This window comes from Protopterus annectens, chromosome 1.part2, assembly GCF_019279795.1.
Source record: "Protopterus annectens isolate FY-2018-M chromosome 1.part2, PAN1.0, whole genome shotgun sequence".
NCBI classification, from domain to species: domain Eukaryota; kingdom Metazoa; phylum Chordata; order Ceratodontiformes; family Protopteridae; genus Protopterus; species Protopterus annectens.
In genome coordinates this window covers 577,749,531-577,765,487 of record NC_056727.1, presented here as the reverse complement: position 1 = coordinate 577,765,487, position 15,957 = coordinate 577,749,531, and positions in this window count along the sequence as shown.

Genomic DNA, 15,957 nt, shown 5'->3' with positions numbered 1-15,957 from the left:
AAAAATCTGCCTGAGCAGCAGAGACGTCCAAAGCAGACATCCAAGCAACCGCTACCCCAAAACAAAACACATGCAACACATAGCTCACAAAGCCAGTGTGCCGAACAGTCACAGCCCTTAAGGCTAAACAACACACCTGATACACTTGTAATAGGTGACTCTATCGTCAGGCACACTGACGTCCTGCTCACCAGGCTGAACAAGGAGAAGGTCACGGTGAGCTGCCTGTCGGGCACTAGGATCCGCCACATAACACAAGCACTCAGGTCACTCCAAGGCAAGTACAGATATGACTCAGTCATTGTCCATGCTGGTGTGAATGACCTGAGACGTACCTCCCTGGACTACATGAAAAGAGACATAGAGGAGCTCTCTGAGCATGTAGCCCAGGCCGGTATGACCCTGACCTTGAGTAGCCTCTTACCCTCACCAAGAATGATGCCACAATATGAAGACAAGATGATCAATTTCAACAATTGGCTTAAGTATTGGTGTCATTCAAAGGGGATCCAATGCCTGTCAGCCTGGGATGACATGCTCGACAAGCCACGATGCTTCGCTAGGGACAGCTTGCACCTGTCACCCCAGAGCTTTCGGATATTGGCAAAGGCTCTTGCTACCCCTATAGTGCCTTTTTTAGGCAAGGCTCAAAAGACAAACCCACCTCCATAGGTATCACAAGGGATAAGAAACTAAGAGTAATGCTACTCAACACCAGAAGTCTAAACCTCAAGAAGCACGCACTCGAAACTCTCCTTAGCATGGAGAACATTGATATCCGTACAGTAACAGAAACCTGGTTCAATGCTCCCGAGAGCACCCCAGCACTACTAGGTTATACCTCATACCATGCTTTTCGGCCCCAAAACTTGGACCGAACCACAAAAGGAGGGGGAGTATCAATATTCGTCAAAGATACCCACACCTCCAGGTTGGAGGCACAGCATGAAGCATCAGAGACTATCCATGTGCAACTAACAGTGGGTAAAACTGCCTTCCAGTTTATAGCCTGCTACAGACCACCCTCCCAAACCCAGGAACTCCACTCGGCCTTCCTGAGAACACTGGAAAATATGAAGATCTCTCCAAACACCATTATATTGGGCGACTTCAACTACCCAAGCATAGACTGGGAGCATTACTCTAGCTCCAACACCCTAGCCCAAAGGTTCCTAGAATTTATAAACTCAAATGCTATGGAACAACTTGTTACCACTCCCACAGGAGGGGAAAACATACTGGACCTGATCATCACCAACATGGGGACTCTATGCTCCAGACCAGAAGTGTATCCCTCACTGGTAAGATCAGACCATAAACTAATCTCACTGGATATTCACATACCGACCCCACCCCCTGCCCAGAAAACCACAGTGAAAAACTTTTCTAAAGCAAATTTCACACTCCTCAAAACCAAGGTGGAATCCTTCAAAGCCCCCTGGTCTGTGGAAAATACGGCCTAGACCGCAGAATCCTTTATAAACGCATTCTATGAACACCTTCAGGAATGCATGGATCATGCAATCCCAAATAAAACCAAGACCCAATCCTCCAAAGGCAGACGTCCTGTCTGGTGGACCCCAGCCATAAACAAACTATACAATAGAAGGAGGAAGCTACTACATGGCAGAGCAAAATCCCAAAAAGGGAAGGCATCTCTGATCAGTATTAGCAAAAAACTATGGGCACTCATAAAATCGTCTAAGGCCAGCTTCGAGAGAAAAATTGCACAGGACACTAAGGATAACCACAAGGCTTTCTTTAGTTATGTTAGGAACCTGGGTGGGAATTCCCAGATATGCTCAGAATTAGTCCAAAATGACAAAAAATACACCAAACCCACAGACATTGCCAACATCCTAGCTGACAGGTTCAGTGCAAACTTCTCCCCCCCTCCCCACCAAAAGGACAAATATCTATCCCAGCAGAGTGCTGCCCCCCTGACACCTCAGATGCTCAGGTAAGAGCCGCCCTCTCCAGAGCAAAAAACACAGCATCAATGGGACCAGACGGTGTCCCGGGCTGTGTACTACATGAACTCCAAGACGAGCTAAACCCAAACATAAAACTACTGTTCAATCTCAGCCTTACTACAGGATATGTACCCAAAGAGTGACGTACAGCAACAGTGGTCCCTCTCCGCAAAGGTGGTGCCTCAACGGATCATGGAAACTATCGCCCCATAAGCCTGACTAGCTTGGTCTGCAAAGCTATGGAAAGGATCATCATGGACCTCATAAATAAAGATATTGGGGACCTACAGACACTGGATCCTACCCAGTTCGGCTTTGTTAAGGGCAGATCCTGCCTCTTGAACCTGGTTGATTTCTTTGAAACAGTCACCAAGGCCATTTATGAGGGGAAGGTGGTCCACACAGCCTACCTGGACCTCACAAAAGCCTTCAATACAATACCTCACTCGGGCATTATAGATAAGCTCACCAGCTTAAATATAAACCCCTATGTCACAAGATGGGTTGCAAACTGGCTCAAGGACAGAACCCACATGGATAGAATTGCTGGAGCCATGTCAGACTCCAAACCAGTTACAAGTGGTGTCCCACAAGGCTCAGTCCTGGGACCTCTCTTGTTTGGTATATATTTCTCGGAGGTACAGGCCAACATGGAAGGACTGTGGCTGACCAAGTTTGCAGATGACTGCAAACTGGGTGCCATAATCAACTCTCCAGCCAACACAAGCATCCTCCAAAAGGGCCTCATTTAAACAGACAACTGGTGACAGAGCCATGGTCTCAAGCTAAATGCCAAAAAGTGTATAGTCATCCCCTTTGGCAAAAACAAAGTGCCCACAAATTACCACATAGGTGGTAATCCATTAAGTACAGAAGAAGTAATTAGGGACCTGGGGACCCAAGTTGATAGCAATCTCTCATTTGACAACCACGTGGCCAAAGTGGTTAGAAAAACATTTTATATAGCCCACCTAATCATGAAGGGATTCACATCTAGATCAGGGGAGGTCATCGTGCCTCTTTACTCATCCCTCATCAGGCCCATAATTGAGTACAATGCCCCTTTTGGGATGTACCTTACCAGACACCTGCAGCAACTGGAAAGACCCCAAAAGTACCTCACCAAGAGGATCAAAGGGCTCAAACAGATGCCATATGCTGCCCGGTTAAAGAAACTCCAGCTCTACTCAGTGGCATACCACCTGCTCAGAGGTGATCTGTGCCTGACGTATAAAGCCATGTCCAACCCGGAATTAATGGACATGCTGCACCTCAGAAAATCCAAATCCCATCGAGCTACATGCTCGAGAGACTTGAACCTCAGCACTGAAATAAATAGGACATGCTGGAGGGACAGATTCATAACCCAGAGGCTCCCTTCACTCTGGAATAAAATCCCAGTCCAGGTTAGGTAGAGTCCCTCATTGACTCTCTTCAAGAGGAATCTTGATGAGTGGATGGGAGATCGTAGGTTTACCCCGGGTATCACGTCTGTGTCACTGTTAGACAGAGGCACAGTATACTAACCTTGAAAAAGGGAATAGCAAAACTAATTTAAAATGGGTGGCGAAAGCCAAACACACTCTGGCTAGGCTTATAAATGCCCTAGGGCAGATAGCCTAGTATGAACCTATGAACCTATGACTAGACACACACATTAAGCCAAAATAACCCAGATTCTGAATTACAATATCATCTGACTATTATACTTCCCCCTCCATCAAAAAAGTCATGTCATACTGAAAGAACCAGTGGCCAACCTTTTTTGGGTTCCTAGTTAGACAGTGAATGGCAGAAATAGATAGGTCATAATTAAAGTACAACAAAACTGCAGACTAGAAAAATGATAGAAGTTTACAGTCCTTTAAATCATAAGTAAAACATAACAAAAATGGAAAAACAAAGCTCTCACTCTAATAATTTAAAGAAATTCCCATCAGGTACTACTAAAGAAACTCACAACCTTTGCCACAGCATTTTATTTATTATTTTACACAAGTTAACTGGATAAGTGTGTTGTCCATGCACTCTCTTCATTTATTATGTGGGCCAAAGGCAGAATAGTTTTAAAAAAAGTCTACATTGTTTAAACATAATGATAAGTATTTTTGTCCAATATCTTTATTAAAAAAATCAAACTTTTATACAACAGTTAAAAAACCCAGTTAACAGTATAATGAATATGAAAATAAAAAGGGAAATATTTAACACATTTATAATACCTGACAAAGAAACTATATACAAAAAGTGATAAATGTCTGCACAGGTCTTGCATATATTGACGCAATAAATGCTTTAAAATAAAATATCTTTGATTTTTCCTCCTTTACTAACTAATTATATATATATATATATATATATATATATATATATATATATATACATAGATATATATATATATATATATATATATATATATATATATATATATATATAAAATAAAGAGGAGTAATTTTGAGGTTAATTGGATAGACTGAGCTTTCTGATTGCTTGTAGTTGCTGAATTTAGATTACTCCAATATTTAGAACAGAGAATAGAATTTTGGTGTTTGTGAGATATGATTCTTTTATACATATTCAGTATCATTTTTTTAATAAAAGCACTCTATAATGATTTACACAAATGTATGTTATTGTCATTAACCTTAGAGTCCTCCATGAGCATTGAAATCATTTCTCTTACTCGTCACAATTTTCTGAAATAGCTTTTAGGGAGATTCAAAGCACTTCTAAGGTCACTAATTGAGAGTTTTCTGTGAGTATATATATCTAACACACTCTTCTCTTTGACTAAAGGGTAGTTAGATAGGTTAAGCATTGATTTGTTTCATTTGAAATTTGTGTTAAGATGAATTGGTTATAGTATCATGCACAAACTTATTAAGTCTATTAGATATATTACATTTGTAGGATTGCTATCCTATTTATTAAGTATTTGTGCAACTTGATGTTTCTGAGGTTCTCATTATTAAGAAAAGGTAGAGCTTTAGAGTTGTACTGGCAATTACATATATGATTATACCATATTTTAACTCTGGTAGGACTCCAATCACTATGGTTTGAGGTATATTCAGATATTGCCATAACTCTACTAAAAGTAATTATATCATAATAGAGTTTAAAATTAGGGAGGTCTAATCCTCCAACTTTTTTAGGGTAGTTCAGCTTCTGGTAACCAATTCTAAATGATTTGGGACACCATACGTATTTGGATAGAGTTCCTATTAATATTTAAAAAAATGTTTTGCATCATCAAATTAGATGAATTGAAATAAAATACTAGTTTTGGTAAAATGTTAATTTTAATGATAGCAACTTTTGATAATAATGGAAGTTTAAATTTATTCCATCTAAGAATGTCTTGCTCAATAATTGTCCATAATTTCATTAACTTTTCTTGGTAAAATATAGTAGAATCATGATGAAAAGTTATGCCTAGATATTTTAGTGAATTATTTAATTTAATGTCAGTATCTGGAAAGTAATTGAATAAGCTATAATTTGGATTTAAGGGAAAAATGGAGAATTTAGTCAGATTTAGTTTATATTTAGAGAATTTTTTAAATAAATCAATAGAATGTAAAATATTTGGTAAGTCAGTGTTAGGTAAAGTGAAGTAGAGCTTTAAATAATCACCAAAGGCCATTATTGTGATCCATGTACTATAATTTTTAGGTATGCAATGAAAAGTTTTTTTGCGTTTTGAGAAAAAAAAGAGGTTCTATTTATAAACTAAATCGATATGGAGATAGTGGGCATCCTAGTCTTGTTGCATTAATGAGCTTTATTGGAGAGGAAATAATCTTGTTGATATATAAAGATGTATGAGCATTAGTATAAAGAACTATAATCAAGTTAATAAAGATTTGCTGTAAGCCAAAATGTGGCATGATTTAAAAAAGGAAGTCTAACTTAAGTCTATCAAAAGTTTAAAGAGACTAAGTGCAAGTGTGAAAAATAAATTATTATAATGCTTAAAAAGTATGATCAAAGGGTCCAGTGTTAGTGTATGGTCACAAGTTTGTCTCCTTTGTACAAAATTATATTGATTGGATGAAATTATGCTTGGTAGTATAGGTTTCAGTCTATAAGCCAGCAATGAAGCAAATCTGTTAATATTTGCATTAATAAGGGAACTCTGTATGTAGTTTAATGGGATTTTCATATCAGGATTCACTTTAGGAATAACATTTGTTTTAGAGTTTTAGAGTTGTTAAGGTAGAGTTCTGAGATGCCATTGTCTTTTAAATAATTAAACAAGTGCAATAATAGTTTTGAGATTATTTGAATAAAGGTTTTATAGAATTCTACAGTGAATCCATCTGGTCCAGGGAATTACACACTTTTAGACTGTTAATTATTTGCAGAATTTCTTGTTGTGCAAATGGTGCTGTAAGGAGATTCTTGTTGGCTTTGGTTTAGCTTTGGGAATTTTAATTGACTTAAGAATTGGTCTTGTTCCTTTGAGGTGAATAACAGGTTGTGTTTATCATATGTCTGAGAGTATAACTGTACATTTGTATAATAAGGTTTTCCATAATAAGATATTTCAGTTACCAAAGCACAGACTTTATTGACATTAATAAGTCTTGCTAGTGGAGCCTGACTGGTCAACTTAAATGTTTGAATCCTTTCTTACATCAAGTGTTATGGTATGTACGTTTTGTGGATGATGTCTTTATTTTATGGAATGGCAATGGTTTAGATTTTGCATCTTTTGTTGATTATCTGCATACCACTACTGACTTTTTAAAATTCACATACTGGCTATCTGCAGCTGAGATTGATTTTCTTGATGTACATCTAGCTAAAGCTGAATTTAACTGCCTCAAGAGTAGAATCTTCCACAAACCAACTAGAAAGAACACATACCTGCACAAAACTAGTATGCATCCAAGGCACATCCCGAGAAATGTATTAAAAGGGCAAGTTTATAGGACATTAAGATTACATGATGATGAGGATGCACTACTAGCATTAAATAATTTAAAATTTGAGTTTATAGCTAGAGGATACCAACCTGATGAAACTGATAAAACTACATCTGATGCATGGCATATGAGATCAACTAAATGTAGACCTTATTTTAACAACAACGAGGCAGTTCCGTGTAATAATCCATCTAACATTAACTCTTGGCCACATAATGAATTTAGAGTAGTGCTACAGTTTGCGAGTGACGTCAACCAATATGTTGACGTCATTAAGAAACACTGGCACCTATTACAAGAGGTACCACAGTTACAGGTTATCACCTGTAAAGATCCACTATTCAGTTTCAAGAACAATATGTCACTCAAGAAACAGTTATGTAACAAGGATGTACCTAAGAAAGCCATCCCTTCTTCACGTCAGGGCACTTTTCCTTGCAGGTCATGCAGTGCCTGCCCCTATATTTACAGTATAAATACCTATGTCCACCCCACCAAGCATTTTCAGTTACAGCTTAATACTTATGCTGATTGCAAGAGCACTGATGTTGTCTATTATTGTTTTTGTCAGAAATGTCCGGTGTTTTATGTGGGTAAAACGAATAGATTTCTTAAAGACAGAATTCTAGAACATCTTCGTGATGTCAAAAATAAGAAACCCACTAATGCACTCGCCCAGCATATTATTAATACAGTCAATTCACATTCTTTTAAGTTTTTTGTGCTACAGTGCATACACAAAAACATTAAAGGAGGGGATATAGAAAATTTTACTGAAAGCTGTGAACAGAGATGGATCATTAAATTGAATGCAGATAAATATCCAGGCCTTAATGGCTCTACTTCCTTGGTTCCTTTCTTGAAAGCAAGACGCCTCAAACATGTTTAATTTTAGGCACCTCATACACCCATTACACTTATATTTATATTTATTCATATTTTAGAGACATAGACTACTTTTTGTTATACATACATATTGTAGATAGATTTTATGACTAGATCCAGATTTTTAGCCTTTTTAGCCTTATTTTTATCTATGTTTTTCATAGCTACAGTATTTATGGAGTTTACATCTATGTACATTACTTAGGTCTTTTACCAATAGTTTTGTAAATAGTTTTTGTATGCAGTTTTTATATGCAGTTTTTATATGCATTTATACGCAGTATTTTATATGTGTATTTTATATGTGTCTTTTATATGCAGTTTTCTCTATATGTAGCTTTCTCTACATTTAGAAGTTTTATATAGCTTTAATGCCTTAATTGACCTATGACATCAGTGATTGAGTCAATGGTTCCATCTGTATATAAGCAATGGAGTGTTTTATTTTCTTGTCTGATGAAGCAATTAGTTTTGCGAAAGCGCTCACCATTGTTCTTATTTTTTTGTGTTATTAAAGATGCTATTGTGTGGTACCTCGTTCTATTTTTTGTTATATATAATTGCAGAGCTCCATGAACTATTAAAAAATACAGGGATTTTTTTTTCAAAAAAAATATCAAAAATATATAGATAAACAACTAAGCTATACAAATGGTAATTGTGGTGGATTTCTATAAAAATTTTCCTGTCAGAAAATGTGGAGATTTTATCAGCCTTTGGAAATGAGCAACTGAAGGAATTCTCATCCTGATGCAGCTTTAAAGAAAGAACTACAACTGATGACTGCTACCTTACAAGAACTGTCTTTGAAGATGGATGACTTTAAAGAAAACTTGGAAAATCTTAAACTGAACTGTCAGAAACAGGCTGATGCTCTTAAAGATCTGTTACAACAGCATCAGACAAAAAATAACAAACACAGAGACTTATAGATAGAAAGATATATTTATATATATATGTATATATATATATATATATATATATATATATATATATATATATATATATCTACATATATCTATATAGCTATATAGACATATACATATCTACATACATATATGGATATATATATATATATATATATTATATATATATATATATGTATATATACATATATATATATATATATATATATATATATATATATATATATATATATATATATACATATACAAACACACACACACATATATATATATATATATATATATATATATATATATACATATACACATCTATATATGTCTACACATATACAGATATATAGATATATATGCACATATAGTTATGGATATCTACATATATATCAACATAAATAGATATATCTGTTTAGATATATATGCACATATATTATAGATATCTACATCTATATCAACATAAATAGGTATATCTGTACATATATGATGTACATGCATGTATATTATATATATATATATATATATATATATATATATTATATACACACACACACACACACACACACACACACACACACACACACACACACACACACACAGATCTCTAAATGGCCATATATATGATGCACTGTACAGATGTGTATAAATACATATATATGAATATATATGTGTATGTACATGTAGACATATATCTACATATGTATATGTATATATCCATATCTTTGTCACGTGTAAACATTACTGTTATGTATACCTTCCCAGATGTATCACACAGTATGTATCTGATATGTGTATATTTAGATATAACAGCATATGTGATGCAACAGTAATATCACTAACAAGTACTATACAATTGTAGAAGTCATAGCAATTGTTCAATACTATTCAATATGTATACTGACAGATATATCGGAAAAACAAGAGCTGTCCTTATAGCTGTCATGGTGTAGTGGTTAACTGTTGTGACTATAATGTACAGGGTCCTGGGTGCAAGGGCTGTTTGTTTTGTTGCTGGGCAGAACAGCGGCTGTTGGATACAGAGTGGTTAAAGCACTTTTGAGCAGCTTTAAGTGCATTTGATCGGGTTTGCATGAAGCTAAGTGGTGCTAAGATACGGTTAAATGTATGGGTGCTTACACCGTGTAGGCTTCGCTTACCAGTGCGCAAATCTGCTTAGCTATTATATTGCAGCAATGCTGATACCTGCTTAGCATGGCTCAGCCCTGGTAGCCAATGCTCACATCCCAGTCTGATAACATAACAGGGTAATGACATCTGTAATAAGTGTATGTAATGTAATGTACAAAACATGCGTGTATGTGCCATTACAGTAGCAAGGGGTGTGAGTATCATGTCTGGGATACTTGAGTATATAAGACCTGTACATCACTCTTATCTGTGTGAATGTGTTACATACAAGGGTAGTATCCCAAGTTATGTGCCGTCACACTGACATGTAATGTATCATGCCATAACTACTGTTGACAGTGCTCTCCCAAGCAAGGGTAGATTGCTAATCGTAGTACTGGCACCAAGCACCCAAGCATGCATAGATGGACTCTGAGGCCTTACTGTCATGTTCCTGGTATGTGAGCTGTGTCACAGAATATATCCCCTACCGGATAATGATCTGACATGTGGAAAGTAACTGTAGACAACTGTCTGTACAGCACATGTTAGTGAGGGCTGCCAACATGTAGTAATGGCATACATATTGGGGTCAGACATCTGTCTATCAACACATTCATCCTACTGCATCACTAGTTGGCAAGTTGATGTCTGTCAGTCCCTGTACAGATGTGCAGATGGCAGGTATCCAGCTTGAATACATACAAGCAACCTATGCTTGACTGACACTGACATGTCTGCCCAGCTGTGTTATAACTGGCATAGATAAAACACAGCACCCTGTACCCACCACATGCCATAGGTACCTCCACTACACTACCATAGTCAGCAGAACATGCCTAGGTACAGGTCTCCAACACAGACACTAACCATGTTTTGTAATACATATTGCATACATGTCAACTGGATCACCTCACTGGCCATTTGCAGGAGACACCCAGAGGACTGGCTGATGCATGTCACTCTCACCCTGAGAGTTACTACAGTGGTGTCTGTAGATAGATTGCCTGTTGGCACATGGCAGGTGGCATGATACCATTGTATACACATCCCCTACACTTCCCATCTCCCCATGAACAATAGTCAGGTACACACCTATACACACCTATGACCCCTTTCAGCGATGCACCCCAGTACTGACAAATGTGTATGTGTGCATACAGTGGGGTGTGGGTGCTCTATACACTGTCATTACACTATGGTACCCCCAGTTCATGTCCCATGTACCACTGTATGGTCACCACTGTTACCATCAACGATACAGGTAACTGATAACACAATCCAGCCCAGTTATGCATGTGCTGTGTGCAGCCTACCTGTAATACATTGGACACACTAACAAGTTAATTAGCACTGACAGGCCCAGGTCTCTCGGATGTGTGTCTGCCTGTTATGTGTCTGGTAATGTATATATGGTGGTAAGTCACACTATGTATTGTCCATATACAACCATTACATCCCCCATTACCATACTGTACATGCCTGGGGATGTTCTGCATGTAACATGTAACCTAGAACACACCTCATCCTAAACGCTGTGTGGTGTGTGCAATGAAAGCCACACACATCAGTAGCACTACATACCTGGGTAGGGGTCTAGTTCCAGTGTTGCCAAGTAAGAGTGTGCCTGTATGTGGAGGGATATACATCAGGTTACTGATCGTACATGTCCCAGGGGGTGACCTGTCCAATGTGGCAAAGGCAGTAACTGTTATATAGACCTGTGACATGTGTTCAACTGTACCCAGGATATGTCACAGCCATGGTGTCACCACAGTGCCATACCCCTTGTGGAATATGACTGCAGACCATCCTCCTGCTGACACACATACAGCTACAACACAAATGGACAACATTATGGAGACCACAATCAGTCAGTGTTACTAACAGCTGTAATGCATCATGGCTGAACAGTTACACTCCCTGACATGTAATCATTAAATATTACTGCTGACAACATGTTACACAGCAGTACATTGTACACTGTAGAGAAGTCACCGTGTGCATCAGAACCATATTAGCCTGTCCCTGCATCGATGTTATGGATGACAGGGATGTGGCACAGGTATCATCATATGCACAGGGTGTGTTGGTTTGCCAGAGACTGAGGGTGGACCATACATTTGACACCATATGTGTGGGTGAGGGGTGTAATTTGATGATATGGGTGTGGTGTGTGTAGGTATGAGGCTGCCCTAGGTGTGTTTGTATAGTGTGTGGGTACGCATGCACACAGTTCTGCCGTGTGGCTGCCCTATACAGGTGTTTCTTGGACAGCTGCAGACCATGTGTAGTTCATCTCCTCCAGCCATGGACACACGGACTGTGCCTGCCAGGGGTTCCATGGGCATGTCCAGGTACAGACCTCGATGTGCTACTCTCCCCAGATGATGACATATGTCCGCTGGAACCAGGTCCCTCCTGGGACTGCCAGGGCCACATGCACATGGCCTGGTGTGGTGTGGACAGCACCCCCCTGCAGTGCTGGGGCTGGTACTGCTACTACAGGAGTGGCTTGGTGTCCTTGCACATCCACGTTGACCACCAGCTGTTGGTGTTGCTGGCCTATGTCCATGCGGCCATCACCCCACTCCCATCACATGTTCTAGCATGGACAATCCACGGTCAATGAGGCCCACCATCTCACCCAACCATCTATCCATGACCTCAGTATAATTACAGAGGGAACACGCAAGTTCATGTAAGTTGTCACTTACAGAAGAGACAGCAGCCCTCTGCAGCCTCAGGAGCTGTCTGGTGTGCAGTTCCATACATGCGTGTGCTCCCATGACAGTCTGAAACATGCGTCTGGTGGTACCAGTTGTGGCACTTCTGCCAGGGGCATGATGACCAGCAGCCCTCCCACAAGCACCCCGGTACATCTGCCTATGTGGTGCCCTGCCGGACATCCAGCTATGCCTGCTGTGTCCAGACACAGCAGGCATAGATACCACACTCTCCTGTGCACTGCCACACTCTGCCAAATGTCCCTGTGCTATGGCCACTGGTGATGGGGTATCTATAGACACTTTCAGTGTGTGCAGGTTTGGGGTATGTTAGAAAAATATGTATTAATGTATATGTTTAGTGCTTATAAGAAGCTAAAAGGGTTAACACATTTCATTCTATTTTATGTACAGCTTAATTCTGTATGAAATTACAAGATGCTTTTCAAACTGCAGTATGTTTTCTGAAATTTCAAGATGCTCTCTGACCTAGTATTTGCTAGCACAGCAAAATTCATGTTTATGCCTTTTGGAAATTTACTGAGAAGTAGGTGATTATCTGCTTGGTCAGGAAAATAAATGAATAGAACAATACTGTTTTCTATAATGTTATTGAACTTGAACAATCAGCTCTGTTTGTGTTATGAGAACATGCACAGCTGCAGAAAAGAAAGCTACATCAAACAAAGACTGCATGAAGAAATGAACTATAATCTGTACTTGCTTTGTGCTCGAATTAACCATAGTACCTCGAATGGTAACATTGCATAGTGAGAAGTTGTATCTGACCGGTGGTCATCAAGGCCACGTTGTTTTTCTTAGGAAGTTTTTTTTGTAAACTTGATGTGCCAGCAGAAAATCATGGACAAACAGCTGCTATGAAATAATATTGAAAGAACTTGTGATTTATTACGTCAGCTTGGTAGGCAATGTCTTGTAAGAAATGTATAAGAATAGCTTCACTTCCTGATTCTAGTTAGACAAACTCTGTATTAGTATGTTTTTGACTCCTTGCTGCAAGATTAAAGTGCCTTAACCTGAACCTGCCGTGTGTTGATCTTTTTAAAGTTGTTTTTCCTTTGACAGGTAGATAACAGGGGGGTGTCAAATGATGGTGCAGTTTCAGCCTCTGACAACTCCACCTGTGCCTCAATAGTCCTATCATCATTTTCGGTGTCTGTATGGACACCAACATCAGATTGCATGCAGGAGGGACCCTGACCCACCTCACCACTTGGGAGAGGAAAACAAGAAACGCACTTTAAGACCTGTACGGCATTGCATAACAGTACACACACACACACACACACACACACACACACACACACACACACACACACACACACACACACACACACACACACCCTGAAATCCCACCATAATACATACCTGTCTCTGAGTTTACAGACAGTCCAAAGTTTATTCATGTAAGTTCCCCATCCTGCATTACACTTGATAACATACACTCATTAATACCACTCATTAATGTATCATTTCTGTAAATGCCTAGACAAGTGATCACAACACAAGACCTGTTACTCCATTACCTCCTTGACTTGAGTGGAGTAGGTTTTACAAGTCCTCACTGCTGTCATCCAGTGTTCACCCTGGGTATATCTGGACATTGTAAGCATGGCCCACATATGTTAGGGGATACTACTTTCAGTCCATAATGTCACACACTGGAGTGTCATAAGTAACTATTGCTCAGTTCATGCCAGATCTGCTGCTCAATCAACTTATCATGCGGACAACAGTACTATATGGATACACTCCCTGGTGTTGTCTAGTAATTCCCAAATGCATCTGTAGTGCTGCATATGTGGGTAGTCATTCACCTTTCTGCTGATTGCAATTTTAAGTGTATACCTGGTGTCCAATTTCCCTCCCAATGCAGGTTCCATGCTACAGACCTTATTATACTATCAGTGGTCCTGTGATTACATATCAAACAAGTATTCCTGGTGTCTCATGTGTCAGTCCACGTCCATGTACTGCACAATTCCAAAGGGAAGTACTGACATATGAACAACCCCAAAATCACACATGTGCATACATGGACACCCACACAAACACACACACACATGCACACACACATCCTACATGCATCATCTCCCTCCACTCCACTAGACTGCACTTACAGACAAAATACCCCCCCACACACACACACACACCTACAGGTGAGGTTGCACAAAGATAGTACACACAGACCTACCATTACCCATCTGTCAACATGCAAAACATATGGTACTCAGCAGCATGCAGTGCAGCTATAGTCAATCCATGCTAGCAACAGTATACATGTGTGTGATGCATGGGCTGTGTTAGTAGGTGATGCCCCTTCCACTGGAAAACACTGCACTCATGTACACAGTATTGCTGTGCACCTGTTCTGCACCCTGCCATGTACTGTGCACCATACCTCACAGGTGTACACACCATTGCTGAATGTGTATTATTGTGTCAGTTATGTCTTCTCTAATGCTCACAGCCCCTATGTGTTTGTCCGACACATATTTGAGATGATATGTGGACAGATGTCATTTGTGAATGCCTGGCGTCTGATTTACAGATCTCAACATCAGCGGTGCATGTATGACCAACACGATACTATTACACTGACAACCGTCAAACCTTACAGGGGCTATGGGGATTGTACACACCCTTATTGATATGACGCACTCTTCCTTGATATGCCATGGGACGACATCACCGCATATGTTAACATTACAGGAGCCTGATATGTGACATATGTCCTGTACTTTCAAATGCAGAGTCTAACAAATGTGTTAGGTGTGCAGATGCTGACCACGATGCATACACTTTGTGAGTGCATATGTGTGCACGCACTTATCATGACAGTTTGTTGCACCTACTGTTATGTGTACTACAACAGTCACTACGCCTGGCAGGGGTATACTAACATGAGCCATCTGCATTTGCTAGTATATGGTCAGTCTGTCCTACACATGTCCCCCAACTCTGCATGATTGCAAGGTCAACTCATGTGCACTTTCCCTGGAGCTCACACACTGCCATCACTATTGCTGTGGAGTCAGAGTTACGTCTGCCACAGTTCCTGAACCTGACTGTGTGCAGATACAGCCATTCATAGCATCCTTAGGATCCCTGCTGCAGTGCACTGGTGTGTCATGATGACAACCCCTCCACACCTTCAGCCTTTTTGCAGATGCTTGACAACTATGGTCTACACATGTGTCAATTTGCAGTGTCCCCAACACTGAATGCCATGTGTAACAGCCTAGTCCCAGCTAATGAATGGCAAACATACAGATGTACACTGGCACCGACACAGTACAGATGGGGATGGTGGGCTTGAGGTGGGGTGAGGCACTGGTTCTGCAGCACATGTATCTTACATGATACTGTCTGTAGG